The 27,676-nt window shown below is 38.2% G+C and overlaps 1 long non-coding RNA gene across 2 annotated transcripts in view; it reads left to right on the top strand.

Moving 5' to 3' along the window:
• Window positions 1-27,676, top strand: part of LOC308192235 — a 73,974-nt gene that overhangs the window by 10,293 nt on the left and 36,005 nt on the right. Inside the window, exons 3-5 of one of the 2 annotated variants that reach the window (XR_013948666.1) lie at window positions 9,810-9,866; window positions 22,060-22,144; window positions 22,852-22,897. This is a non-coding gene — a long non-coding RNA (uncharacterized lncRNA). The remainder of the gene's footprint in view (window positions 1-9,809; window positions 9,867-22,059; window positions 22,145-22,851; window positions 22,898-27,676) is intronic. The other variant, XR_013948667.1, reaches the window with a different exon arrangement.

Here is a 27,676-nt window from a genome sequence, read left to right as displayed (position 1 = left end):
AGACATGATTTGTTCTGTTCTCAGTGCAGCTCATTCTGAGCAAAGCCCATGAGGTAAGGATTGGTGAGATGATCTTTGAAGAGCTGATAAAATTTATATACCCAGCTTCTTAACATTAATACAGGAAGTGGCTCTGTAGACCATGTCTAGCTCAATGATGCCAGTGTTGTGCTGTCATTGGGACTGTGTTTTGGCCTGGCAAAAGTTAGAGTAAGTCACTCTAATTTTTCCCCTCTGTTCAGCTTCCCGTCTTTAGAAAGAGACTTTGTCACCTTGCAAGGTATTAGTGAAGCTTGGATGATGCTTGTCTGCTGACTGCTTTGATATGCTGTATCAGTGGTGCTATAGTATATTATTTCTATGGTTATTTTGTACTGGTCTACTTGCTACCTCTAAAAAGCTGTCAGTTGCTTAATAATACTCGGAAGCAAAGCAGAAGACAGAGTGGGAGTAAAAGAAAAGGCTATTCTACCCAATAGATAAAGCATAAAAAGAGGCTCCTCATTTTTTTCCTCTCTTGAAATTAGACCTGACAAAGACAGAACCAAAATCTGAAAAGTGTGTAGTATATTGAATGATCAGAAATGATGATTATATTACTTCACCTGTTGTAAAGGGCAGCACCCCCCTCCACCAGCAGAGCCCTCCTGGCACCTACGTTGGGCTTTGACTCAGGAACTAAAAGGAGGCATGCCATCTGTGAGAAATAAAACTGAACCGGGTGCAGCATGCTGCACCTGCACCATCCCAACCCTTCAGAACCTGAGATATGATTACATCAGTTTGTGTGTTTTGCAGGTGAAGTACTTCATTTGGCTTCAGAACTGAATTTGACAATTTCCTTGGTATACATCCAAGGAAGGTCAAATTATTCCATCTGAAATGAAATGTATATCCAAAAAGTTGGCTCAAGACAAACATGTTTCCTAACTGTAGGACTGGGCTGAAGGTTAGAGCTTGTAGACTTTTGTGGCGTAGGAAGGATAAGGCCCAGCTTGAAGGCTGTTTCTTTGCTGTGTGATAATTCCGGAGTCTTGCCCCATTTTTTCTTCCTGTATTGTTTGGACATAGGCGTATCTGGCTGTAGCGAGAACTTTTTTAAATTTACATTTCTTTATGTTCCAGGCCAGGATCTGGGTTAAATACAGTGTCTTGTACACACACCCCACCTCTGGTGGTCTGACTATGATAATTTTCCAATATCTCTCTTATCTGTCATGGTAGTGCCTGACATGACAGTTCATTCTCTTATGAATACTTGGATACACAACAATCTTCTGCAACACATACTTGCAGTTTGAGCCCTTAAAGTATGGGGAATTCAGGAATGTTACGTAGGTTTGGTACGATCCCTTAAGGGTTCTTTATTCTTGCCCTAAATTGCAAGGTTTCTGGGGCAGGGACTATCCTTGAATTATTTATTTTATGGCATATATTGCATTCCCTCTTTCTTGTTTTTTTTTTCCTTTTGACCTGGCTGGTGACCATTCGTTGGTACTTTGGATGAGATAATATACTGCAGCACAGTGTTTTTAACTATGCGATTGAGTGTTGTAAGTTAAAAAGAAATGGCATCCATGTTGTTCAGTTCAATATGCTGAAGTGTCTAAAGGTATAAAGCAGTTTTCAGCATGATTAAGACAATTTGTTATATTTTTATATTCCAATTGTTGAGACTATTTTAGTGTAATAAGAGGGCTTACAGAAGCTAGCAGCATGTGTGTTAACAGGGATTCTGGTAAATTACTTCTTGACCTTGAATTACAAATCAGAATGTAGTAAATCAGGGACATGCACATACTATAGCAGAGCAAACTCCCAGGCGTGCAGCTTAATGTATGGAGTAAAGCACTGCTCATTCTGCTTAGATTGACGTGTCATGCAGTATTAGAGGCCATTGTCTTTAATACCTTTGTTATGGAACAGATCCAGTTTTGATTTATAGCCCAGCAGTAGCGAGGTTCCATTCTGTTCGGTTTTAGAAGTATAGTCTGATACAGAGTATTTATCAAGCAGTCTGTTTTCGTATAATCTGTGACACCAGTCTTCCAGCGAAAATGTAAATGTGCTTCTTGGTGTTATTTCTAGGTATGAGGATTCCCTATGTAAACCTCCTAAGTCAGAGCATAACTCAGGAGCTCTCCCCCCTGCCTCCCCCTTGGCAACTGTACAGCCATAGTCTGAATCAGCAAAGCTTGCTTAAAGGGACAGTCTCAAGTCAAAACCATACATATATATATATGGCTTTTTATTTTGTTTTTTAAAAAATGCACTGAAGCAGCTGCACACATGAAGTCTGCTACAGAATATCCCTGTCAGTTTTAAACCCATTTATCTGGGTTGTGTTGTTTCTGTTTCCTCCCTCTCTTTTCTAGTTCTGTGAAAGGCAACAGAAACAGACTGCATAGTTGGATGAGGAAAGCAATAGGAGAGATTGGGCAGAAATTGCTGTCAAATATACAAAGCATACATCTAGAAAGATGTTTCAGCTGTGCTTAAAATTATTTGACACTTTTCAGTTTTACAGCACTCAGAGATCTAATGGCGGTTCTGGAACCTCTTTTTAGGCATTATACGTACTTGTTAAAAATGCTGTTTGCCCAAATGCATTTCTAACATCAGTATTGGAGGAGCCTGGAGTTGAATACAATTTTTCAAACAGAGGCAACAACATGAGCATTCAGCAATTCTTCTAATTGCAGTGGTAAAGATCAGTCTAAAAATTGGAGCTGCACGTGGTAATAGTTTTCAGTCAAGTGGGACTACAAAATTATTGGCTCGCTTTTAGGTGTAAGTTTTTACTCTGTGCAACCTAGCACAAACTGGTGCTGGCTACCATCATCAGTGATTGGTTTTAATATAGCCTACAGCATAGGACCCAGGATGTTTGCACAGTGAGGCTCTGTAAACCCCTGTTGCAGGTGTGTAATGCTTTAATCTGCTTACTGGACAAATAGAAAATTAAACCCATGTCTCCCACTTTTTTGCTTGACAGGAAATCTGACCAGCCGTATCAGATTTTGCCCCCAAGAAATTGCATCAGTTTAAAAAAAAAAAAAAAGGCATTGTACTTGCAGCTTAATGTTTAAACTTGGTGTTAAAATGCAAGAGCAGAATAATACAAACTGATAATGCGAATGGTTTTCTTGGGTGGATTTCAAATCCTGTGCTAGTATCTGGTACAAGTTTTATTTTCTTGCATTGAAATATCATGCTATTTCCATCACAATAATGCCAGTTTTAGCTAGCTGGTTGCTGCTGGATTCAGAGATAGTAATCAAAATTGTTTTGGAACGTAACTCTCAGTTAAGTACAGTGAACATTTTTCTTTTATGCTTCATATTATGCAGTGACTAAACATGTTTACTTTGAACTGGGTATGTGTTCTAGGTGGGTAGCAGTAAAATAAGTGTGTTTAAGCCAGTGGTAATTTAATTTCAGCTCTGTATGTTTTGTTGAGACGAGAAAAGCTGCTGGCACTTAGGCCTTGCAGTGCATTATGAAGTGACTGCCAGTCACATTCTCCTATGGAATTAAAACAAATGGGAAAGCAGAGTGAGAAAGGGGGAAAAGATATTTACATAAAATTAAATGTCTGTCCTGTGGTTTCCTTTAGTTCATAATGCCTGATTGCGTAAACTTCTGCCCACCACCTTGCTGAACTTGGAGCAAAGCAGGTTTTTTGTGGTGTAAAATCTGCTAGCATAAAATTTGTTGTAAATATACTGCTTCATCTTCACTGTGCAGCCCAGAAGGAAGGAAGGAAAGAAGGTATGGAAGGGAACATTCTCTGGAAGTGCAGGTGGCTTTAGTAATTGGTAATGTTTTGTCATGTAGTGGTGTGTGGGTTTTTTTGTTTTGGTAGGGGGAGGGGATGTATCTTAATATGACTGCCAAAAAAGGGACTGTATTTAAAAGCTGAGCACATCTATCCTGGAGGATCTTACCCTAATATGATCGGCTGTGTACTTCCCAATATGTTACGGGACGAAAAGACTTGAATAAAATGGCATGCCCACTCAGTGTTGTTTTTGCACTGTGCAGTTCAACTAGTATTATAACTGATACATAATTATCTCAGTAAATATTCAAGGGGAGAAATACTGCTGTGTAATCCCTCTCTCTTACTGTTGTCGAGGGTTGCAATTATAAAAGCACAGATCAAAATATGCTGTGTGGGAGTTGTTGGTCTGCATTTTGAAACATGAACAACGAGAAATGAACTCTCAGACTCTGGAGCACAGGGGCACATCTCAAAAAGAATGACTGAGCTGTGGTGGGACCTCTGTGATCATATTGAGATGTCCCTGGAGACCTTAGATTATTGCATTTTATCTTAGTGATTTAAAGAGCTGGCAGCTGGTGGCTTGCTGGCCTGAAAGGAGCATCCATCTTCTTCCCCTCTTCTCACCTGCTGCTTGTTTTCTGGTGCCTGCATCGGCTGCCCAGGTTGCAGGATGGATTCTGGGATTGCCCCTTCATTTCTGTTTTCTTTGGGTATGGTGAGAGGTCTTACTTGCTCTTATTCAGAGTGCAATTTTTTTTTGTGTGTGAAAATAATTTCATTGGCCAAAGGAGAATAAAGGCATCTACACATAATTGAGCTGGATTCTTTGCAATGCCTTAAGTGAGGTCTTGGATTGTTACTGCTTTCATCTGCAGTGAGTGATTTCATAGATTAAAAACCTCTCAAAACTGCAGCAGGATAATTTTGGTTCCAGAGAATTTCTGTAGATGACCGAAGATAGTGTTTGTTTTTCTGAGGAAAAACAAAATATTCTCCTAAGACATAAGCAAAAGTACCTGCAGGAACTTTAGGATACCCTGAAATTTCAGCACTCAAGTTGCAGATTTTGTAGGCCTGTTACATTTGCATACTGATAAGAGTTTGCGGTATCTATTTTGTATTGCATAAACACACTGCTGTTTATTGCCTGGCTCAAATGGTGTGGTTTTATCAGATAAATATAACTCATTCACTGTATGAACAAGCCTGAGAGATTTATTTACATAAATAATTCTTGAGAGTGTACTTAACTATTATTCATCAATATACTTTTCATAAAGAATAATTTCTGGCCTCCAATTTTTTTGGTGTCTCTATGGAAAATAGTCTGCCTATTTCAGGAATTCAAGATACTGAACTCTGCTCAGCAAACACCAAGAAGTAGTTGAAGAACTAAGTTTTCAACATAGCTATATGCATGCAGGTCCTGAGTTGAGAACTTTCTTGACTCATGAGAGCATGGCTGGGGTCAGATGTATGACCGGTAGGTAGTGTATCACATGGCACTAGCAGCAGGTTGTGTGTTTCCTTTGTTTAATAACTTTCTGGCTTAATTCCGTGAAGCTAACTGCAACTGTTCTTAATTAATCCAGATGCGATTTTTGATCGTGGTATTCTTTTGGCAGAAATGGATTAAATATATTTTTTCACTGGCTCTGAAGTTACCGACATATTTGTTTAGCTGCTGCTTTTGTCTGTGTCTGTAGGTCGTAACTGTCCATTTTTTATTTCCTTGGGAATAGACAGCCTTAGGCCTGCAGTCAGTACCATCCGGATCAGTATCGGTGAAGAAAAGATGCAGAGTTATCTGGTGACTGAAAAGGCTGCTGATCTTGTGGGTTAGTACGTGAAATGTTCCAGAAAGATATGCCAGAGGCTCAAATTATGTAATGCTTTGAGCAGGAAGCCACTGAATTGTGTGTAGTGTGTGTCACCAGCAACAGACTGATGTCCCTGGCACGGCTCCACTCCAGGAAGGAGCTGAGGTTTCTCCGAGGCTTCGGGCGAGGATGAACAACTTGACAGTGTGGCCCTAGCTAGAACAGCTTGCACCATTGAAGGCAGCACCTGGCAGCGCACAGCCTTGCTGCGTGCTGTCAGAGGCAGGGGGCTGACATCACGTTCCTTTAGTGTGTGGGGTTTCCTGCCCACAAATGTGTACCAGCTGGCATTGTCTTCTCAAGGAGTTAGCATTAAAGCAAGTGTGATTTGCAGCTTTTATTTATTTGCGGGTCTTGAAAAAAGTTGAAAAGGAAGAAAGAACTGTTCTAGAAATTGTCATGTTATTGCATAGGGGATTTAGGTCTGTGGAATTTAAAAGAAATACGTGTCTAAAAACAACTAACACAACACTATGGTTGATGGTCCTTTTTGGCACAAAATGAGTGAAAGTTTGGAAGGTAATGACTGTTTTAGAGTAGGACCAAAATCATTGTGGTTAAATTAAGATTTTAACAGTCTTTTCTAAATCAGGTACTATTACTCTGCTTTTAATTAGAATCAGGCAAAAAGTCCTTATTTGAGTTCTAAGGTTTTATTCTCCCAGTGGGCAACACAAGCAAGTGCTCTTCATCCTCTGCCAAGTGTTCTTAGGTGGGAAACCACTGGAGACTTCTAGGAATGTGTTCCTGTCAGGTCATTCTTTGATCTTTTCAGAGATCAAAGTTTAAAAAAAAAAAAAAAAAAGGTTAAAAAAAAAAATTGTTTGCTTGTTCAAAAAAGTAAAGGGATGTTTGGGATCTGTTGACAAACCCAGGGTCTCAATGAAAGCTGTCCGTTGTGATGATGGATCATCATGATTTAGCTGGGGATTTTGAAGACCTAATCCCCTGGTAACCTATAAAGAAAAACCTGAAGTCATACAGTGGGGAGAGACAGACAACTAGGCAAAGCTCTGCTGCCTGGTTAAGGTGATAGCATGGTTCAGATGACTAGTCAAGAAACAAGTCTTGCCTTTCTGAACAGTAGCTCAGAACCAGGTAAGAGCGTTGTCTCTTGGTGTTAGTGACACTTTGATAGGAGAAATAAAAGCTCCATTTGCTATCCATGATATGGAAGTGAAGATGTATGGTCCCAATGGCTCAGCTCTAGCATAACTGCTTTTCAGAGGGATTTTGAAGACCATTTTTGTGTTGCTCGGCATTCTGATAGGGCCAGAACTTTCTGCTGAATACTGCAGTGCACCTAGTAGATTTTAAGGCTAATTTATAAATGAGTGCTACCATACCAGGAAGAGTTGATATCACTGGACATGGGCAGCTGAGCAAGACACAGCTCACTTGCACAGTCTCTCTCTCAACTGTACTGTACAAAACTATTAAGCTTAATGGCCATGTTTTCTAAATGTTTTTGACAAACAGATCAGTTCACTTTCAATGATTCCCTTTCAGCTCATACTTCACATATACGAGTGGGCTGGTGAGAGTAGCAAATCTCTGCAGTATAAAATAGGAGCTGCCCTTGATTCAAGTTGAGAGCTTATTTTTAATACTGATCCATTTCTGGAGTTCAGCAATGAATAGATGCTGCTGGAGTTGCTTGGCTTCTTTTTCTTCCACCAGGAAGTTGGATTTTCTTTCCTGCCGGAAGAAACTGTTCTTCTGTAACAGTATGAAGTTTTCTAGTCTTGGCAATACTCTGGCTCATGCAGAAATGCATTTGCACGTTCCCAGCGGCAGCTGAATGTCCAGTTTCCTTTCCTGTTGTGAAAGGACCAAAGTTATGAAAAGAAGTTTTACCTTGCTTGTAAGGCCTGGATTGACTGGCAAGCACAAAATGTATAAGGATACTCTTAAGAAAGAAAGAAAGAGAGACAACAGTAGTTTTGATAGCACTATTAAATACAAAGAATTGGATGGCTAGTTAGTGAGAGGTATTCTGTTTACTACTAGATTTATAATTTGTGCTGGACAAAATAATTGAATTGCTAAGTCTGGGACATTTAGGTATATTTAGGGAGGCTGGGTTTCAGAATGGAAAGTATGCTGTCAGTCTTGCTTTTCTAAGCAGCTCTTCGTGGATCTTTAGCAGCAATCTGAGTCTCCAGGGGTCTGTAAACCCCAAGGTGAAAATCTCTACCTGTAATGTCTCAAGTAGAAGAAGGATTAGTGTTATCTGTGGTGTAGCCAGTGATGATTAATGAACACTTCCGCATTTGATGCCTCAACAACTGTTTAGGTTTTTAGTTGCAATTGAGATCTGTGATATCTGTGCGGTTAAGTGTTCAGGAATTTAGGAACATAAAATCAATGATTCTCTGGAAAAAAAAAAAAGGCATCAAGGTATTTAAGACCAGCTTATTTACCTCTTGGTTCCTTCATTTATTTTTCTTGGGACAGGAAAGGAATGAAAATATTAGGAATTATTTGGTCTGTCTTTTTTTGGCCTTTACAACCAGCTGTGGAACAAAGGATAAACCTGAGGCTGCAGCTGCAGGCTGTTTCCCTGTCAGTATTTGAGTTACTGTGAATTAAGGGTTGCTCTGCATTTCTGCCTGTGTAACTGAGACTTGACTCTGGCTCTCTTTCTGTCAAAGAATTTACAGTCTTACTAAAAGGCCTTTGGAGATTTTGAACACAAACAAGATCTTGAAGAAATACTCAACTGGTGAAAAGAAAATGATTTTGATATTTATGTAATTAAAGAGAAGATGATTTTTTGATTTAATTTTGAGATTATATTCATCTGTGTACGTGGAACATGAGAAATTTCAGAGCCCAGTGGCAGTTTTACCCTGAAAGCTGTAAATGATTGAAAACAGTTGAGAAACAGATTCTGCTTCTGTTATGTGCATTAGGTGTGGTATGATGCTACTGATTTCAGTGGAGCTGTGCTACATTTATGCTGATGTAACCGTGTTAAAATTTGACCACAATCTGCAAGAAAACAAATACTGAATATGTATCTGCCATTGCAGACTACTAAAGTAGTTTACATGCCTTAAAATATTTTTGTAACATCGTTTTTCCAACAATAACATGTTTTGAACTGTGAGATTATTTTAGCACTAAACTGATTTCAGTTGACCCTAGAAATAAGTATAAGGACACTTTTGTGTGTAGTTGTTAGGTGGTGGTGATGTGATGATACCTTCTCAAAGCAAAAGCACTGTGTGGTCTTTTATTAGAAGAGCGCACTGTCAATATTTAATAAGAATGAAATACCTAGCCATCATCCCCTGAGTAGCTATTTATGTTTTAGAAAAAGTTCTGTTTTAGTAGAATTTTTGGGCAACTACTGGAGATTCCACCAGAACAGGAAATGATTTTCTTTAACTGTTCTCGTTGCTGTAATTGTGATTGCCGTGGTTCTTAGTGACTCTAGTATGATACTTAGGGCATTTCATGCACCGTGCGTTTTCAGGGCAAAATGCTAGACCTTCATCATGCTCTGGCATATCTTTGGCTGAGAGTTTGGGTTCCCAGAACCTCTGTTTCTAATCTTGCCGAGGTATCTGTGTGTATATACACATGCATATGTGTACACACACGCATACATCTTTTCTCCTGCACTTCATAAAAATCTGAAAGGTACCAGGTCAGATTTAATCCTGAGTATGTGCCTAGTGGATGCGCTCGATTCTAGGCTTCAATTTATTTTACCTTCAAGGGAAGAAAAAAAACATGAAGCTTAATGACAGAGCAAAAAACAGAACTTCAATCCTAAGGTGCAGGAGTTCTTGATGGACATTCATTTGAAAGATCTATTTAAGTTAATTTTTCATTATTTTGAAAACCGAACACTTGCTTTTTTTCCTTTCAAAGCCTCTTCTAATGCATAGGTTTCTAATCTAAATTCGGATTTGACTTCAATTCTGAACACTTCTGTCCCCTTCATTCCTCTTTCTGTAAATATGCTGCTTTGCTTGTTGTGTGGATATTATCCTCATGTCCAATAATGGATGTAATCATTATGAAAAATTATTTCTGGGGGTTAAAAATGTCTTGACGTAGCTCACTGTATTTTATTAACTGGGTATTAGTTTGTACAATTAAGGCTTTTTTTGTTTTGTTTCCTTTTTTAGGGAAAGGATGTCATCTACAATGGGAATTTCTACGGAGTAATTTCTGATTTTCAAAAAGTAAGTGTTTTTCTATTAACCTTTTAATCTGATCTTTTTTATTTTTACTAGATAACTTACTTCAAGTTTTAAAATATTGTTCAGTGTTTCGATGCTGTGCTGGCAGTCTTAGTAGAATGAGGAATGTGTTCTGAAAGAACAATAGTTTAGGTTCATGAGGGGAGAGACTTCATCAAGAATTTAGGTCATAAGTCTGCAACTTCAGAGTATGCTGAGCTCTCCCAAAAACCAGGTACCTTGACACTAAGAAAGATGTGTGAGGATGGCTTGGTACCACTGGCAACTGAGGGGTTTATAGGTACTTGTTGACCTCATCTTTTTGTAGTGGCCTAACATTCTGTGGAGAAGGGATAAGGAATCAACAAACCTCTCTTTCCTGCTAAGGCCCAACCTAACTCCCGAGCTTTTGTGGATCCATTCATAAAACAGCTGCAAAGGCAATGGAAGTGCTCTAATTTCGAAGTAGTTCCAGCGATTTCTTCTCACCTCAGATTTGCAGGAAACATGTTTTGTTGTTATTGTTTTTTTTTTTTTTTTTAAGCACTCTGGTCACTTGCACACCACCTTGATTTCACACTTTAAGTACTTCTAGTCTGACTGTAGTTTTATATATGCCATTTGGCATCAAGGATTCTTACCCTTTTTGGTGCTGCTGACTGGAGTCTGCTCTCCTCTGAAAGCACCAAATCAGCACAAAATTCCACTTGGTTCAGTATCCAGATCTTGAGCAGGCCAAAAGGACTGTTGAAGCAAATGCTAGTTTCTCACCAATTCTGGGTGAGACCTCAGCCTTGCCCTGTTGGCTAATCCATTCAGTTTAGTTAAATGAGTTCTTTGCCTGTCACCTCAGTATATAGGAGCAGAGCTCTACCCATGCACATACAGTTTAGAACATTCATTCTTCCTTCAACTGAAATTGTTGTAAATGACCATTATGGGATAACGTATTTACTTTTTGTTGTTGCTTATATAAAAATGTATCTAAATTCACATCAGGAATCTCAGGATCATCAGGAATCTGAGATGAGGATTCCAATTCCAGACAGATCTGTTGTGCAGGGATGTCTCAGGAAAATGTCAGTGCAGAAAAGTAGTTGATACGAAAGGGTGTGTGGGTGCCCTAGTCTTCTAGAATTTTAGAAGTAATAACACAATGGCTGTAGGCAGTGTTTTATGTACATATAACCTTGGTATTAGTCACTAAAACATCCCAAGATTTTTTTTTACTTCTTGGTTGTTGGTTTATTCCCACAATGTACACCACAAGGATTTGAGAAATTTGTTGCACAGTGACATGGTGTTTTATCACAATTGGTCTGTTTATTTGTAAATGATTAAAATATTTCTCTTATGGGCAAAAGTGCTATTTGCTAAAATAATAATTAATAAATAAAACCTACATTGGCCAGAAATAGCTTTCTTGGAAAGTAGAAACTACTGTAAATGTTTTCTTAGAGCAACAGTCTGAAAATACGGGTAGTGCTAACTAAATTCATATCCAGGTGTAAGTAGTAGAACTTACTGGAGATTCAGAATGAAATCACACTAGTGACAGAACTGCTGGGATAACTGGCTCATTTGTTAGAATTGGTAAAGAAGGAGGGGATGAATCAGTGTACCTTACCTTGAGTGTACCTTAGCTATTGCATTTGAGCAACTTGCGTGCCTTCAAAATAAAACTCTACATAGCGGTGGTAAGAGTCATTAAGCGTGAAATTAGGTGAAGAAAGTTATGATTGCTCCTTTTCGCTTTCTACTTGGACGCAATTTTAGCCATTTAAACATAATGTGCATGGGGATATGCTGTAGGCTTTGCACATCTAAAGTCAAAGAAGTTAAAACCCTTTGGAACAAAGGAAAAGTTAATTCCACAACTTCTGAACTTACATCAAGTAAATATGAAGAGAATTTGGCTCAGTAACAAGAAAACAAAAACAAAACAAAAATAGCCCCAGGCAGTTGTAATTTATACAGTCAGTTACAAGGTCTGCTAGCAGTGTACTGAAGTTAATACTAGTTACCTTGAGGATGCCTGGGAGAATTTTTTTGGATAGCAAGCACGCTAACATATCAGATTATTAGAGGTGAGACTGTTGTGCAATATTGTCTTTTATTAAAGTGTGTGATTTTGAACAGTATCCCTTCAGGAGCTGAGGTCAGCCAGTGGGTCCTTACAGGTTCATTCTGCTTACAGAGTGCTGGGAGGACAGGGGGGTGCAAATAAGAGATGTTGCCTGAATCATAACACATCTCTATGTATAATAGTCACCTCTTTCAATGCTGTCAGCAGCTACGGGAACTTTTGCCACTTTCCTACTCGCAGAGAGACTGGGCTATTACCCAAATAAAAATTGCTTTATTGATTATAGTTTTTGACCTCCTTGAAAGGAGGAGTACTAAACCCCTGATCAAAGTCTGTAGTGTTGAAGCTGGGCATAATGTTCAGTGGGCATTCCTGACCAGAGTGGTAATTAAAACAATGTCCTGATCATTACATGATTTTTATTCATTACCACATTTTAGTTCATTTTTATGGAGGTGAAATAAGATCCCTATGGCAATTTTACAGATTAGAAGTGTAGAGGTTTTTTTTTCTGGAGTGAAGGGCACAGTCAGATTATTGGGCCTTGGTATTTTTGTTGAAATTGCTAGTGCTCTCATGTGGGTACTTTTGTGACACTCTCTCTCTCAGATGTGGAGTTAAGAACATTCACCCCAAAGTGATTCTTAATGATCTCTGTATCTTGTCTTCAGTAAGAGCCAGTTATGTTAATCCTGCCTCTGTTAATCCTAACTACGTGATTGTGTGTGATGTTATTAAAAAAACAACCCACCTGTATATTTACATGGAATACACAAGGAAACGCCTCACTCCCTGATAGCTCAGACTTGTGGAAATGAGCATTCTGCTAATGTTCTGTTTAGGAGATAGCAGCCCACTGGAACAGTCACTAGCTGACTGTTTACCCTGTAGGCAGACAGTAGTTGAGTCTGACTATGCTCAAGAAACACTAATATTTTTCTGAAACGGATATCTTCCCGCTCAGCTATGAAGCAGTTTAAATGCCTTCCTGACTGAGTGGAAGTGGAGGAAGGGAGAGACACAAATTAGAGCCATTACCAAAGATAAGTCGAACTGTAAAAGAAAGTAAGGGTTCTCACTAGTAAAACGTTGTCCATAAACGTTGCCCGTTAATGTGGCTTGAAGATGTTATTGTATAACTGGATCCTCAAGCCAGAGTTTGAACACCTGATGGACTATTGGTTAGAATCATGAAGGCAGGCATATTAGGAGCTAACATATTAGCCACACACAGATATACCTTTCTTTTGTTTCTCTTTACCTGTTTCTCTGTGTTCTGCATCTGTGCAGTTTGTGTTTACTATTCAAACAAAAAAGTACTTTTTTAAATCTTAATCTTGTAATTACATTGAGGGTAGTATTAAGGGTACTAGCAGATTCCTTCAGGGTAGCAGTTCTTGTGGTGTAGGTAATGAAACAGATTTGAACAGTGATGTTCGCAACTGTGTCCCTCCAGGACATGTAAATAGTGTTTGTCCATCCTGCTGCATATGACAGACTGGAACCAGTTCATCGGGGGCCTCTGTGCTCTGATCCATCCTGGCAGGGTGGGAGAAAGGATGGAGAACCTGAACATGAAGGTTGCTAGGGTAGGAGAGAAATGATGCAAGTTTCTTCTGTATTCAAGAAGATCATTAACAGATCACTCAGTAATCCAGTTGCTCAAGTTTTTCCACCCTGTTGTGATTACAAAATAGTAGCAATTTACTGGCTCTTTTAAAAACCTAGGTTCTTAAGAGTACTGAAGCTTAACAGAGTAAGTCTGCTCTGATCTTTATAGCTGAATCTATAACTGTTTTTACTTTAACAGTTGGTTTACTTGGTAGACTTAGGTGACTAGTTCATTCACTTCTCTGGAGCCTCCAAAATACTGACACATACCCACAGACATTGTCCTGTAGCTGTGAAAGTACTGCAAGTGCAAATGCAAACACTGTTAATGTGGTGCTGCTCACACCCAATGTACTTGTACAAATTACATACTGTAATTTCTAGTGTTGCACTGTTTACTTCTTTACTTTAAAAGTCCAAAACTTGATGAACTTCTATGTAATCTTTTTTGCTATGAACCCAGAAATACTCTGCGTTTGTTTTCCTTATGCCAGTGTATGACTTCCCACCAGCACAGCATAACTATATATGCACTCACATAATTGAGGATGAATTTTAGTCCTGAAGTATTTGCCTTCTGATCATTATATAGGGCATGGTAACCACTCCCAAAATGGAAGTGACACTTTATAGGGAAGGACAAAGAAGAGAAATTCTCTTCTTGTAAGAGACCAGTGCAATTTGCTCAGTTTGCTATTCTCAAAATAGAGGTTTTTAACCTTAGCTTTAGACTCTGTCTCCGCTGAATATCTTCTTATTGTCCCTGACAAGCACAGTAATTAAGATATTTTGCGTAGGTATTTTCCACTTGAGATGAATTTTGCTCTGTAGCATCTGTTTTGCCCATGACTCGTAATTCTGTTCTTTTAATCAGGTCCATTGAATCCTACAGCCTGTCAGATTGTTTATGCATGTTATCTCTGGCTTCCAGAAATCGAGTTTTTAGGTCTGAAAAGTTATCTGCTGTTTGTAAGCAACATGCGTAGCTTACTTAGGTGGTGTATATACCAAGTTTCCCTTAAGTTAGGCAATGTTTTCCTAAAAAAAAAAAAAAAAATTCTCTTATTTTTAGCACACTTCTAAGTCAGAAATGCTTAAAATATCTTGTCATCAAAACTTGGAGTCAATGATGTAAAACAGAGGGGGGGAAAAAAAAGAAAAAATTAAAAGAAGCTTACTGCATCCAGATGAAGCATTGCTTTCTAAACATTCCCTGCTGTTTGGAAATCACATATTCTTCACACTTTACTGTGAAAGACTGTTCAGATAATTACAGCAAAATCTAGTGGCAGGTAGACCTCTTTGGGAAAGGTGAGCGTGGATGGAGCAGGAAGTACGGACTAGTGAGGGTCTCAGATTGAGGGAGGCTGGTGGCTCAGAGAGAAGGGAGAGAGCTCTGGGAATTAAAAAGCAAGTGATAACAAAAGTATGTAGATCACTTATGGTGGTAGTCACGGCTGTGGTTGTCAGATTCCCTGTAGTTTCATGTACACTGCTGCTAAAGAAAGCAGTCCCCAATCTCACTCCCAGCCTCTGATTTCTGTCCCAGGATGCTCATTTACATCAAAAGCCTGTGTAAGCAACTAGTGAATCACAGAACTGATCTGGCCAAAAAGTAGATTTGCTAAATAAAATCCTGAAATGAGTCTGTTTTCATTTGTGGTGGCAGAGTGGAGGTTAATAGGGAAAGGATGAGGGACTGGTGGATTTCTGGAGAGGACTCTTGAAGTTTACCAGAGAACTGCCTCAAAATTGTTCATAAATTTCTAAGACGAGAGCTGATTATATTCCATCATTTCCATGGTTGGTCTGTCTTAAACTGTGACTGAATCTTCAGGCGTTCTAATGCAGGAAAAAAAAAAAAGGAGGAAATAATTCTTGGGTGCTGAATATTTTGTTTATGATAGCCATATAATCATTATAACTAATAATAAAAATTTGGAATGGATAATTAACTTATTTCTCATTGCATAAGACAACCTCAGACTATCAGTGATCAGCATGAGTCTTATGTGGGGGGGCAAATTATCCAATAACTGCCTGCTGCAAGATTCTCATGCATTCATCTAAAGCATCTGGTGGTGGCATCCAAGACAGTACTGCAGTAGACAGGCCTTGGGTCTGATCCAGTCTGTCTATCTGTACCCATAATTTACTGGGAAAGATCAGACACTTAGGAAATAAAAACTGCTTTCCCCAAAGTGTTCCTGCATACATGACTCTTGTTGGAAGTGGTGTATGTATACAAAGCTGTGTGACAAGTAAACTGAATTAGCACTTGTTTTAGGCTGGGAATGCTTGCTTTCTTTTGTTTGGATATTTTTTCATCTGGCTGCCTAGTAAAGCTTTTCCCTTTAGATTTTTCTCGTGCACTCCCCAGGAAGGAAAGCACACAGGTAGCGGAATGTTATATAAGGAACTAAGCTATGCTATTTTATTCAAATTTTATGTTTCATTAGTGTCCAACACTAGAGCATTATTTCATTAAAATATGGAAAGACCTGGTCTTACATGCAAAGGTGGGCAATGTGGGATAAACTGCAGTGGGTGAGAAAACGGTCTGAAAGTAAGATAAAATGACAGCTCGTGTTGTTAGGCCTCAATGAAACCTGAAGAAAGTGGAATTTTTGTAAACAGTTTTGCTCTGTGCAGGCTCAGCTCACTAAGACACTAAGTGCTGACTTTCTGTGTTTTCCTCTTTTTCTTTTCTTCTTTTTTTCTGGGTTGCTTTCTTCCTTGATAGCGATTTGAATTGCCTCCTGGGGTCTGCTCAATCTAACTGGTAGAAGTATGCCCCTGGCAATGGAGAGGGTAGAGTAGAAAAGAGTGGAGGAAACTATTCCCTTTCCAGTTTCTCAACATAAAATTGGATGACATGACTCAGTGTGAAAGCTGAATGGTGGTGGTGGTGGCAGGGGGCAGAGGTGGTGGGTGATGTTCCCAAGGAATTCCTTTGCAGTCAGGTTGGTGGGATTTTTGCCACTGAACTCAACTGGAGCCGAGTGTATGAGAAAGAAATGGAGGGCTACAGAATAGGCAGAACAGTTTGGAAGGTAGGGGAAAAACTGCAAAATAAACAGAGTGTGGTAGAAAAACCAGGAAATGTAAAAATAAAACTGTCAGATGTAGGAAATGTGTTGTGGGGGAGGAAGCAAGAGGTCATGTGCACAGATGAGTTTGGATAAGATGTCTTATTCATTTCTGATTCCATTTTCCTGTTGAAACTACCTGCCAAGCCCTACTAGAGATACACTAGTATATATTTTCTTTTAAACTGATGTGTGTTCTTATACAATGTAAATGGTGCGTTCAGCTTTAGGTCTTACTGTAGTCTGGTGAAGCCAAAAAGAAAACTACTCAACTACTGCCAGAAAATGCATTGCATTTGGAAAGGACTACCCCCCCCCCCCCCCCCCCCCAAGTCTTTAACTTCTTTAAACTATGAAACTACAGAAAACATCCCTGTGAAATTTTCCATAATTACATTTGTGGTCTGGTTTAGAGGAGAGATGCTTGGCTGAGTGTTTAAGTAAACAGATTCTAATCAAAGGCAAAACTCCCCATCACCCTGTGGCTTTGCCAGAACCTGCTTTTGTTCTAGTTTTCATACCTTACCTGTTGTAATTCTGTTGCTCTTAAAACATGTATTGCATTAGAGAACAGGGAGTTTGTGTGTGTGATAGTTATGGAGTCTGCCCTATTGGCAGCAGTTTACCCTAACAAAATGTTTTTGGTTGTAGTACCTGTGAAAGCTGGAATCTGAGAGGGTTGTGTGTCCTGTTCTTCATCAGAATGATTCCTTGCAGGCAATGGAAATATCTGTGGCCAATCAAATTTGCATTCAAAATTTCATTTATAATTATTGTGGTTATTATGATTTCCTCTTTCTCTGTGTGCATCACCTTAATCTACTGAGTGTAAATTTTCTAAACTCAACAGGTTGCATAAGCCAGAAAAGTAGGAAATAAGTCCTAAAAGAACTGCTGCCAGATCTTTGAAGCATGTATTGAGTTATTGGATCTGAAACACAATGTGCAAGAGTTGCTCTGCCAAGTTTTGAAAGTTACAGTATGTGGAGTGATGAGACTACTGTCTAGTTATTTTTTGTAAAACAAAGGGGAAAGACAGAAATATGGAATGTTTATTGCTTAATGGCACACATTCCCCCCTTTCAGTTGTTTGTATTTTTAGCTTTCTTCTTTTTCAGAATTAATAAGTCATTGTATTAAACATTACAGTGAAAAGTAATAAGTAAATTTAGTAAATAGATTTAATAACTGTACTTTTTGCAGTTTGATCTGTAGCAGACAAAATCTGGATTGTAAACAAGATCATTGAGATCTTCTGCAGTCTGGGTTAGCAGTTGGGAGCCTATCTTCAGCACTGCTGTAGAGGTTACAGGTAACTCCTGTACTGATACACAGGCTGCTTTTCAAACTCTACAAAGTCCTTTTCTCAGGTATTTGTTTCTTTGGAGGAATTCAACCATTTATACTTGTTTTGCAGTGAGTGTTTTTATAAATGGCCTGGTTACCAGATCACTCTTCTCATACAAAAAGAGGCAGTGCTTTGCTTACTGCATTTAATCAGGTCTAGGTGGTCAAATGTATATCTCCAGCTCCAGTTTGTAAGTTCAGTCTGACAAAAATTAATTCAGTCACTTTCTTCTTGCATGGCATCTCACCTTGAGCTTAGCTATATTGTAGCCTTTAGAAAGCTACTGTGTCTTTCATTCTTTACAAACTTTCTGGGAGGAGAAAAGCTAAGCAGCCTGGCTATTAAAATATATGCGGCTTGTTTGAATTACGTTTATGCTGAGCAGCTGGCTCTTTGAATTCAGGAGGTCCTTTCCAGCAAGATGGTCAGGCATGTCTGCCTCATGTTGGTACTTTGATGGCTTGTTCAAGTTATTTCTGAATCTTTCTCTTTGAAAACTAAGTAAACGAGTTTTTAAATTGACTTTTTAAATTTCACCAAATAAAGTGTGGGCTTGCACACATCGATTCTTATGTGTGGTCCACTAAGCCATTTAACTCCCCCTCTGAAAGGTAGATACAAGATGGAAAACTTGTTGTCCAGGTGGATCAGAACTTGAGTTTGCTGAAGTTGGAGCTGGTGCCTGTGGTTCCTTTCAAAAGTCAGTTCTGCCTGTCCTAACTTTGAGAAGGAAGGATTCATATCAAACATCCACATGGCATTTGCCTGTGGCCATGTTGGAACTAAGCAAAGTGAAATCTTTCATTAGGCAAAGTGTCTTTTATCAAACTGAACAATATAATTATAACTTGTAGGGGAAAAATAGAAAAACATTTGCACATATAACCCCATCTACAAATCAGCTGGGTCTGTATGCCTGAAATCTAGCTGTCTTGTTTCTGTGAGAGTCTTTACAACCTGTTTTTGTGTAAACACATCTGATTTTAAGGATGTAGATATTCATTGTGCAAGATATCCTGAAGAACCTAGAACAAACTTCCTTAAGTGGTTTTTAAATGATCTCTTTTATTCTGTTGGTTTAACATGCCTCTTCCTCCATGCCCTAATTAAGCTGTCTGTTGCATAGACTCTCCAGAACATTTTTTTTCTTCATAATGGTGCATATAAACAATTGGTGAACTGGGGAGTTTGCTCTTGTAAAATTTTAAACAATACATATATTATATATATATATATATATATTAATATATTTAAAGAATATATTAAGGAAAGTAAAAGCTTTCCTCTTTTCTCAATTCATGTATCAGCATGGAGTGTTTTCTAATGTCACATGAAGTTTCAAATCAGATTTGTCATTAATACTCTACTCTTCTGTGTTAATCCAGAGATGAGGTAAAGGTGTAGTACAATATTTCTACATTTGCTTTTACGTCTATTTCATCTCGCGAAGGTATTGCAAATTGGCAGGAGCATAAATGAGAATCAGACTCTAAGAACTTCTAAAAAATTATGGTGGCTAAAGCAAAGACATTACAGCAAATGCCTTTTAAATATGAGGTAATGGTAATTAAAGCAACAGTGTCTGGAATAGCTAATCAGTAAAAGCTGAAGCCTATTCAGTAATGTGGGAGCACATGGTTGTATCCCAAGTATTCCTTAATGGAGCTTCATTTGCTCTCATCTATTCTCTGGTATGATTCTGCAGCCTACCAACTCAGTCTGTACAACCAGTGGGATCCAGGGAGAGCTTTGAAATGCCAGGGCTTATCTATGAAGAGACTGTGTGCGCTATATATCCTAAAACTGCATTTTCTGGAAGGCTTTGCCATTTCTGTGCAGTATGGTTTCACGGCTGCAACAGAAGCTTTGCAAACAGGATGCCTCAGGCTGGTGTTTGCTGAAAAGCATTCCCACTCTGGCATGCCTAACGTACGTGTGTAGAGCTGGACGCTCTGTGTGGGTGGGTGGGAAGGTGGTTGTCCTGTCTTTTGGCTGTCAAGTTGGCATGTTCAGGAATTTTGTCTGGCTGTGCCCTCTGTCCCCTCTTTTCTTGGTGGTGCGCATTAGCATGTGAACCTTGGCAGCTGAGGGTATGAGACAGCAGGTGACGGAAGAGCAGGAAATGATGCTATTGACTCTGCTACCTCTTGTACTTGTGACCTCAGCAGAGTATACTGGAGTCAGTGTTATAAAACACACTCTCTTTGGCAGTTTATTGCTTATCCTTACAGGTGATCTTCACTATGATTTATTTTTTTCTAATACATGTTTCCAGAACACAAGGGACTTGTTTCTGTGTCTGTTTTTGCTGGCGCTTGATGTGACTTGATATAAATAATATGAAATTGAGTCAAGTGGTTAAATGTTAAAACAGCTTCCCACATGTTTTGGTTTACTGCCAGGGAAAGGTGAATGTTCAGCATAAATGCTGTATTTAAACAGTAGTCAAATATTTATTATTGTTGAATGAATGACCTGACAAGGATGTGGTTGAACTGAAATGTACAGGTTATATTTCATGGAATTGGAAAGCTTTATTAATATTTGAAGAATGGCTTTAATTAGTCTGACTGTTGGTAGGTGTGTTCGCTTTCTCAATGTACACCCAGCATAGCCTTTTTCACCAACTTATAATTGGCAGTTTCCCATAGGAAATAATCATTATTGGTATTACAAAAGCACTTTGTATCTATCACATTTGGGAAATGAAAGTTTTTGCAGAGGTCATAATAAAGCATGCCCCCAATTATGCTAATAACTCATACCACAAATGATCCAATGGAAGGTTTAATAGCTTGATAGTACTCTTAATTTTTCCCACTCTGAGAAAATCTAATCATTTTGCGTCATTTTGACGCTTTACCGAAAGGTTAAAAAAAAAAAAATCTTCCTTCTCCCCTGTTTTTAAGCTTTTACCTGATTTCTCTTAGTGACTTGAGGATCTTGAGATTTTTCTTCTAAAATATTAATTTTAGAAGCACTTTGTTCCACTTTTTTTGCTGTGATGTTGATGTTTTTAATGAGCTCAGGATTGCAAAAGATACCATGTATTATTACCTTTTGGTGGAAGTATCTCTGTTTTATTGGGACTTTGACAGTATAGTCTAAAACTTGGATTCTTTGCTAAAGGAAATGTGTTGAAGTCATTTAAAATAACAATGTTTTAAAAAACTATTAAAAGATGTCAAAAAAAAAAAGACAACACAAGATTTCTGAAGCAAGCTGAATTTTTATCTTGCTTTGTCTGTCAAATAAAGTTTCCTTTATTTCCACTGAGGAAGTACTTCTGCAGTTCACTTTAAAGATTTAACAGCTAAACTATCCAGAACTTTTCAAAATATCAGAACAAATGTTCAGAATATAATTAGAGATGATTTGATATTGCATTTTCTCACTTATGTAACCTGTCCACCAGACAGGTTTCCTTTGAACCAGGTGGTCTGTTTTACTTGAAATGGCCTTTTCTTTTTGGAATTTTGCAACTAAAACATTACTAAAAGGCTAGATGGCATAATTTACTCCCGAGACTGATTATACTAATATACCTGCAGTTACTGTGCATCTACTGAGTTGTTAAAGAACACATTAAGAGGGCAGTCTGAAAGCTAACATTTGCAAATGTCTCCAAATTGAATTATAAATGTCTCTGGTAAACAAAATGTTTGCTGCATGGTGTCTGGTCCACTTGGATGTCTGGCTTTATCAGGTATGTGTGCTTTGCAACATACTTGACAGAAAATATGTTGCAAAGACAGGGCAAAAACAAAACAAACACAATGAAATAGCTTGGGCTTACTCATTTTAGAATGAAACATGTTTTAATTATATATTTTCTAGTTTAAAACGTTCTTTCTTTCAGTCAAGTTTTTTCCACAAACCTTATTTCAGCAGATAGGCAACTGGTTTATTCCTCTTTTTAGATGAGCAGTAGATGAGAAATCTTGATGTGTATGGAAATTGAAATGGAGGGTTGATAGAGCTTTGCGCACACTGGTTTTATGAGATGCATTAGGAAAGCTGCTGGCTTCTACTTTATTAAAGGTATTGTTTTGCTTTGTGCAGGCACTAGAGGTGTAGCAATACATAAGATGCCTGTTTAATGAACATTCCTTTGTAACGGTTTTCTGAAAAGCAAGGCCTTTCTCATGTAAGTGTTTTTGTATTAACTGCTTTCTGGTTCAATTGATTATACTTGAAAATAGAGAACAAGATGGGAGCAAGCTCCTGGTAGGTTTAAACTTGAATCTTGATTATGTCCTCCTGTAAATATTTTTCTGTGTTGGCATTTCTTCATTTTTTTTCATTCTCAGTTGTCATATATGCTTAATATTAAGTGCAGAGACCCTCTCTGCTATTTATACTTCAGTTCTCTTCAATGGCAGGTTACTTTTTTCCGGTGCATAAACACCTCTGTTTCCTTTCCATAAACACCTCCACCAGTCGAGCCATTCCTGTTTATACCTAGATGATTGTTTCTATGAAAATGCACATAATATTGTGTGGAGAAGATAAAGGCTGATTTGTTGGACTTATCTGGTAAAATGCATGCACACATGATTCAAGAAAAGTTTGTTTTCTGTGTGTTACATACAAACCGTATTGTGCTAAAACGATTCCTATGTTTTAAATATCAGGCACAAAATGGAAGATAAAGTTAAGATCCAAAAATAGGTATGTTTAGCATATGTAGTGGATTATACGGCAGTATGTGTGATTGGTAAGAGGCAGAACTCCTTACTTCAGTATTGTTTCATTGAACTTTCTAAACGGTGTGGATTCTATTTCATAGCTATGTGAACAATTAAATCCTCTTTTTTTTTTTTGACTGTCCTAATTATTTTTTTTCATGTGAAGCTTGTTAATACTGGTCTCATTGCTGCTCACTCTGCTCGTGAGTCAGGTATGTCTCTTGATGGTACTTGTGCTTTTAGACCAATGGGGACGAAGTGATCCAGTTTTTCCTTCCTTCCAGGTGCAATTATGGGTCTCAATATAATAAAAATAAAATGATTGAATATCTACAGAGGTTCATATGACATATTTTCCATTTATTTTAAGTTTGGAAGTTAGAATATCTTAATTGATAATCCCATAAGGTTTTTTTATGAGCTCTTTTCTCTTGGAGGTTCTGTATTTTCAGGGTATTGCCAGTTCTGTAAATATAGCTATCAGACAATTGTAATTTAAGGCCAAATTCTTCTCACAGTTACAAGGGAAAAATCCAACTGTTTTAATGGAGTAGAATTAGATTTAAGGGATGGAGCCTGAATAGTCTTTAATTGTTCTAATCCCTGGACAATGTTCCAGCCAGGACACTTCACAAGCACTGTAACATCTTGTATCAATTGACTTTTTTTTTTCCCTGATGTGAACTAGAAAGAAGATTTATTATTCAGGAGTTGGTGATACAGCCTGCTGAAATCAGTGGAATCAGCTTTACCATTTGCATTCATGTGCTTTAAGAGAGAACCCAAATAAATTTTTTAATTTTTTGTTTGTTTTTCCATCTCTCTCTCGCTTTCTCATGTTTCACTTCAATTTATTTCATTTGGTTGGCAAGACTGTCGGCATAATGGGGGCTTTCCACCAAATCTTGCAGCTCCTGTGGCAGATTGTATAGCCTGCAGAGCTTTTGATAGCATCAGTGTTTTGGCTGTTGTTTTTGCAACTTTATTTTGGTGCTAGGTATCTCATCTGCATGTGTCCCCGGTTCTTGTAGTGATGTGATTTTGCTACTATCCTGTAGTTCCCCTGTAAATCTATCAGCAGGCAGGTTCAGGGGGGACACCATTGATCTGCAATGCAGGCACAGGTTGCTTGTTCAGTGAGTGATTCTGGATTGCTCATATCACTTTCTTAGCCATTCTTTTACTCCTTAAAAATTCTTCAAAGAAAAGTGCCCCTCCATCTGTCAGCAGAGCAGTTAGCACAGTGAAACCAGGATCTCTGCTGGTACCACGATGTGCTTCTGCATTTCTGGTATTTCTGGTTGCAGGAGTCCTCCTGTTTGAGGAATTCTTGCTCTCAGCTTTCCTCTTTGCATCCCAGTTCCATTAAGGTTAAAAGAAAACCAGAAAAACTAAGCAGCCAAAGGGTATTCTCGTGTGATGATCACTAGATTGATTTGTATTGATCACAATGATTATTCTTATTAGCTGTACAGTTCATTTTTTTTAGATGGGGGAGTGCTGGTGTGCTTACTGTAATTGTACTGAGCAATTTCAGAAACTTTTATTGGTCAGCAAGTTGATATGAAACAAAATTTATGGTAGAACAAAGTCATAAGCAGAAGAACAGTGGATCAGGGGTTACTGTGAATTATAACATTCCAAATCAATATTTCCATTTCTTTGAAGCTTTGAAGATATGAAGAAATTTACTTTAAAGATGTTATGCTGATTTTAGTACAGTTTTAGCTGGTTTTGCCTTTATTTTCCTGCATGCGGTATTTCATAGGTAATTGTGGTAAATAATATACCCAGCTTTTGTTTAACAGAACCTTGCATCTGCCATGAAACTGGCAGTTGTGGCCAATAACTTCAAATTTAAACTAGTGTTAAGCTAGTATTTTACTCATAGTCTATACACTGAAAATTTGCGTTGCTAGAAGAAAAGGTTGCATGGTAATTCAATACCAAGACACTCAGTGCCTGTTGCCCATTTTTTTTGCTAGCGTAATCAGATACAGAACTAATGTATTTAAGAATATGATCATAATTCTTCAGTACTTTCTCAGGCATTGATTTTATATTCTTTGCAGTAAAATAAATGATCCCAGGCTCCAAGATAAGGGAGTATTTCCCGTGCATCTTTAGATGTTGTTCCTATATGTAGTTTTTTGATGAATGTCTAACTTCACAGAAAACACTAAAAATTAAGGAGGAAGTTATTTCAGGCCATTTGGATAGGCTGAGGCTTGTGAGAATGAAATTTTTTTGTTGCTTTCAATGCATGTGCAGAAGGACAAAAGTTGCTTCTCCATTGCTTTTCTGATGAGCGCTAATGCAAAACTTGAGCAAATTAAAGGTGTGTGTGTGTGTTGTTGGATCAAGCAAAAAATGTGGCTATTGCTTTTTCCCCTATTCCACTGCTACTGAAACCATATTCAGAGTAAAGCAGCAAAAATCTCTTTGCTACTGAGGAAACAGACGAAGATCCTGATCATCTTAACACGAATGGGAGTTCTTGTTTGCGATGTCAGGATTTCAACAGCTGTGACTGTCTTAAGAGCAATGGCTGCAGAAATTGAAAGTAATCAAAAGCTAGTTCAAGGTTACTGTTAGGCTAGTGCTAATGGAACTGGTCCCTGACATCTTCATATCTAATGTGCTTTTCGTAACAAATGGATTCCTCTCTTGTTTTTACTGTCCACGTGCAATTCACTGCTGCTATGTCAATGGTCATTCAGCCCTTTCTCAGTACACTGCTTTCCCACTGTGTATTTTAAGTATATGAGTGTGCATTCTGCAGAATGCAATGAAATATTGCAAACAGCTCCCAGGGGTTTGGTGAATTCAAGCACTGTTGTAGAATTGCTGAGTAACACATTAGAGCGGCAGATAGGTAAACATTTGTTGGAGTTCATGGGGTAGATGGGTTAGACCACAGCAGTAACTGTTCATAGCTCAACTGCAAGACAGCAAACCACAGAATTCCCTCAAGGGTCCTAAGCATCACATATGCTTCATTCTGGTTTTGTTTCTGTGACTCGAAGTACCACACCCACAAAAGAACCAGTGAAACAGAGTTTGTTTGCCAGTGCCAGCTCGATGTTGTAAAAAGAAAGCCATGTATCGTAACTCCTGATTTTTATTTTCATGTGCTGAAGTTAACACATCAAACTTTAAAATTGAGAGCCTTTAAATCTGAGCAGTCTGAAGTCCAGTTTGTCTCGTGGGTAAAATCATTTAAACACCAGGTGGAGAACATGTCAGCAGTTTCCTCTTTTTTCCTTTCTTCTGTAGCCGCAGTGCAGAATAGGAAGTGTTGCTGATGGCGCGTATTATTATTTTTTTTAATATTTTCAGAGGGGCTTCTCAGACACTGTGGGGCTAAAAAGTACTTAGCAAAGAGAAAAAGCTGAAAAGTTACTCCAAACAAAATCTGGCTAATATGCAAGAAAAATGTACTGCGAGCTTTGCTAAGAGAAGGAACTGTAATTAGTCAGTTGTTAGCATGGAGGGAATTTGAGTAAATGACTGTACTTCTTTCCAAAGTGTTTCAGTAGTTTCAAGATCTGTATTTTAAAAAACTGAATTTGGCATCACTTAAAGTACCCCCCCAGTAATGCAGAAGAAGACAAAAGCCTCTTAGAGGCTTGCCATAGGCTTAGTTGTATGAACTTAAAGGAGAAGAAAGAGTTTGTCTGACATAATAATCAGCTTTGTGTCCTGTAAGCTATTTTGTATTCAGTATATGGAAAATTCTCAGTCAAGTGGCAGGTAAGGTCAACATAAATGCAGCCAGCTGCCTAAACAATTTCAGTCATTATTTAATATTGATTTGGTGTTTAATTCTATATTAAACTGTAAATGGGGACAGTCCCTTTTTGTTTATGTAGAGATTTAGAAATAATTATATTGCCCTTCATTCTTCTAGGTTTTATTATGAAAGATATTGAAGACAAATAGAACAGTGACAAAGCTAATAATAGATCTTTTATTGCATGCCACTTTTTTTTAATTTTTCCAAAGTGGAGCATTTTTACATCCTTGTAATTTTAGGTTGACTCTTTTGTAGAAGTGTAAAAAGGAAAACATAAAGATAGAATTTTGATTTGATTTCAGTTGTGTTGATTCACATCTGCTAGTTGTTTTGTAAGCTTCTTGTATAGGGTTTTGCTGCTGTTATGACTATTTTTACGTATTTTATTTAAAAAGAATTAAACTGTAGCCCATTGTTTTATTTTGTTCATCAGACATTTCTAGAGATGTACTGTCCAGCATACGTATTTACTTTCTTGGTAGTTGTATGTGAACATGTATACGTGCTTACCTGCAATTGCAGTTCTAACAACAGTTGTGAAATTGTACTTGGGGCTCTTTTAAATTACAAGGCAAAATGCTGGAGCCTCAGGAGCTAGGAAGGGGAGCGCACTTATGCACGCTTCTTAAACCTACAGGGTTTGGCTTATTTCCTAATGCTCACATTGACTTGTGTGTTTCTAGATATTTTGTACGCAAGTATTCTCTTAAGTAATTAAGGCAAAATACTTCTAAGTGCAGCTCTTATCAACTCTTATCTTCAAAGTCCCTACAATGCTTCTGGCACAATAGGAACATGTAACTGCGTATGAATAATTGAATGTTGAATGTCAGCAATTAGAACCATTAGTAAAATAAGAAGCTACAGTGGCCGTATTCTCTGCTCATTGTCTCTGTTCTGTCTGCTCCTCTTTTGAGTGCCAAGTGTGGCTGACAAAGCTGAATTTCTTGCTCTACTTTAGTGTCATACTTTGTCGCACACACAATGCTGGCATTTCGCAAATAACAATTGCTGTTGGTAGAAATAACCTGTAGCAATGTTGTGTTATACCACCAAATCCTGTGGCCTTGCAGAAGCAGGAATGGCAACATGCAGATGCCCTGTCTTTTCCTCCTCAGCTTTGCTGGTAGGTGCTGCTGGTGTGAAACATTGGGAAGAGAGTGAGGTTTCTGCATGGGCTGTGGGTGTGAAATTC

This window comes from Anser brachyrhynchus (assembly GCF_964034855.1).
Source record: "Anser brachyrhynchus genome assembly, chromosome: 3".
NCBI classification, from domain to species: Eukaryota; Metazoa; Chordata; class Aves; order Anseriformes; family Anatidae; genus Anser; species Anser brachyrhynchus.
Note: the sequence above shows the minus strand (reverse complement) of the source record. Positions and strands in the feature narration are given on the sequence as shown.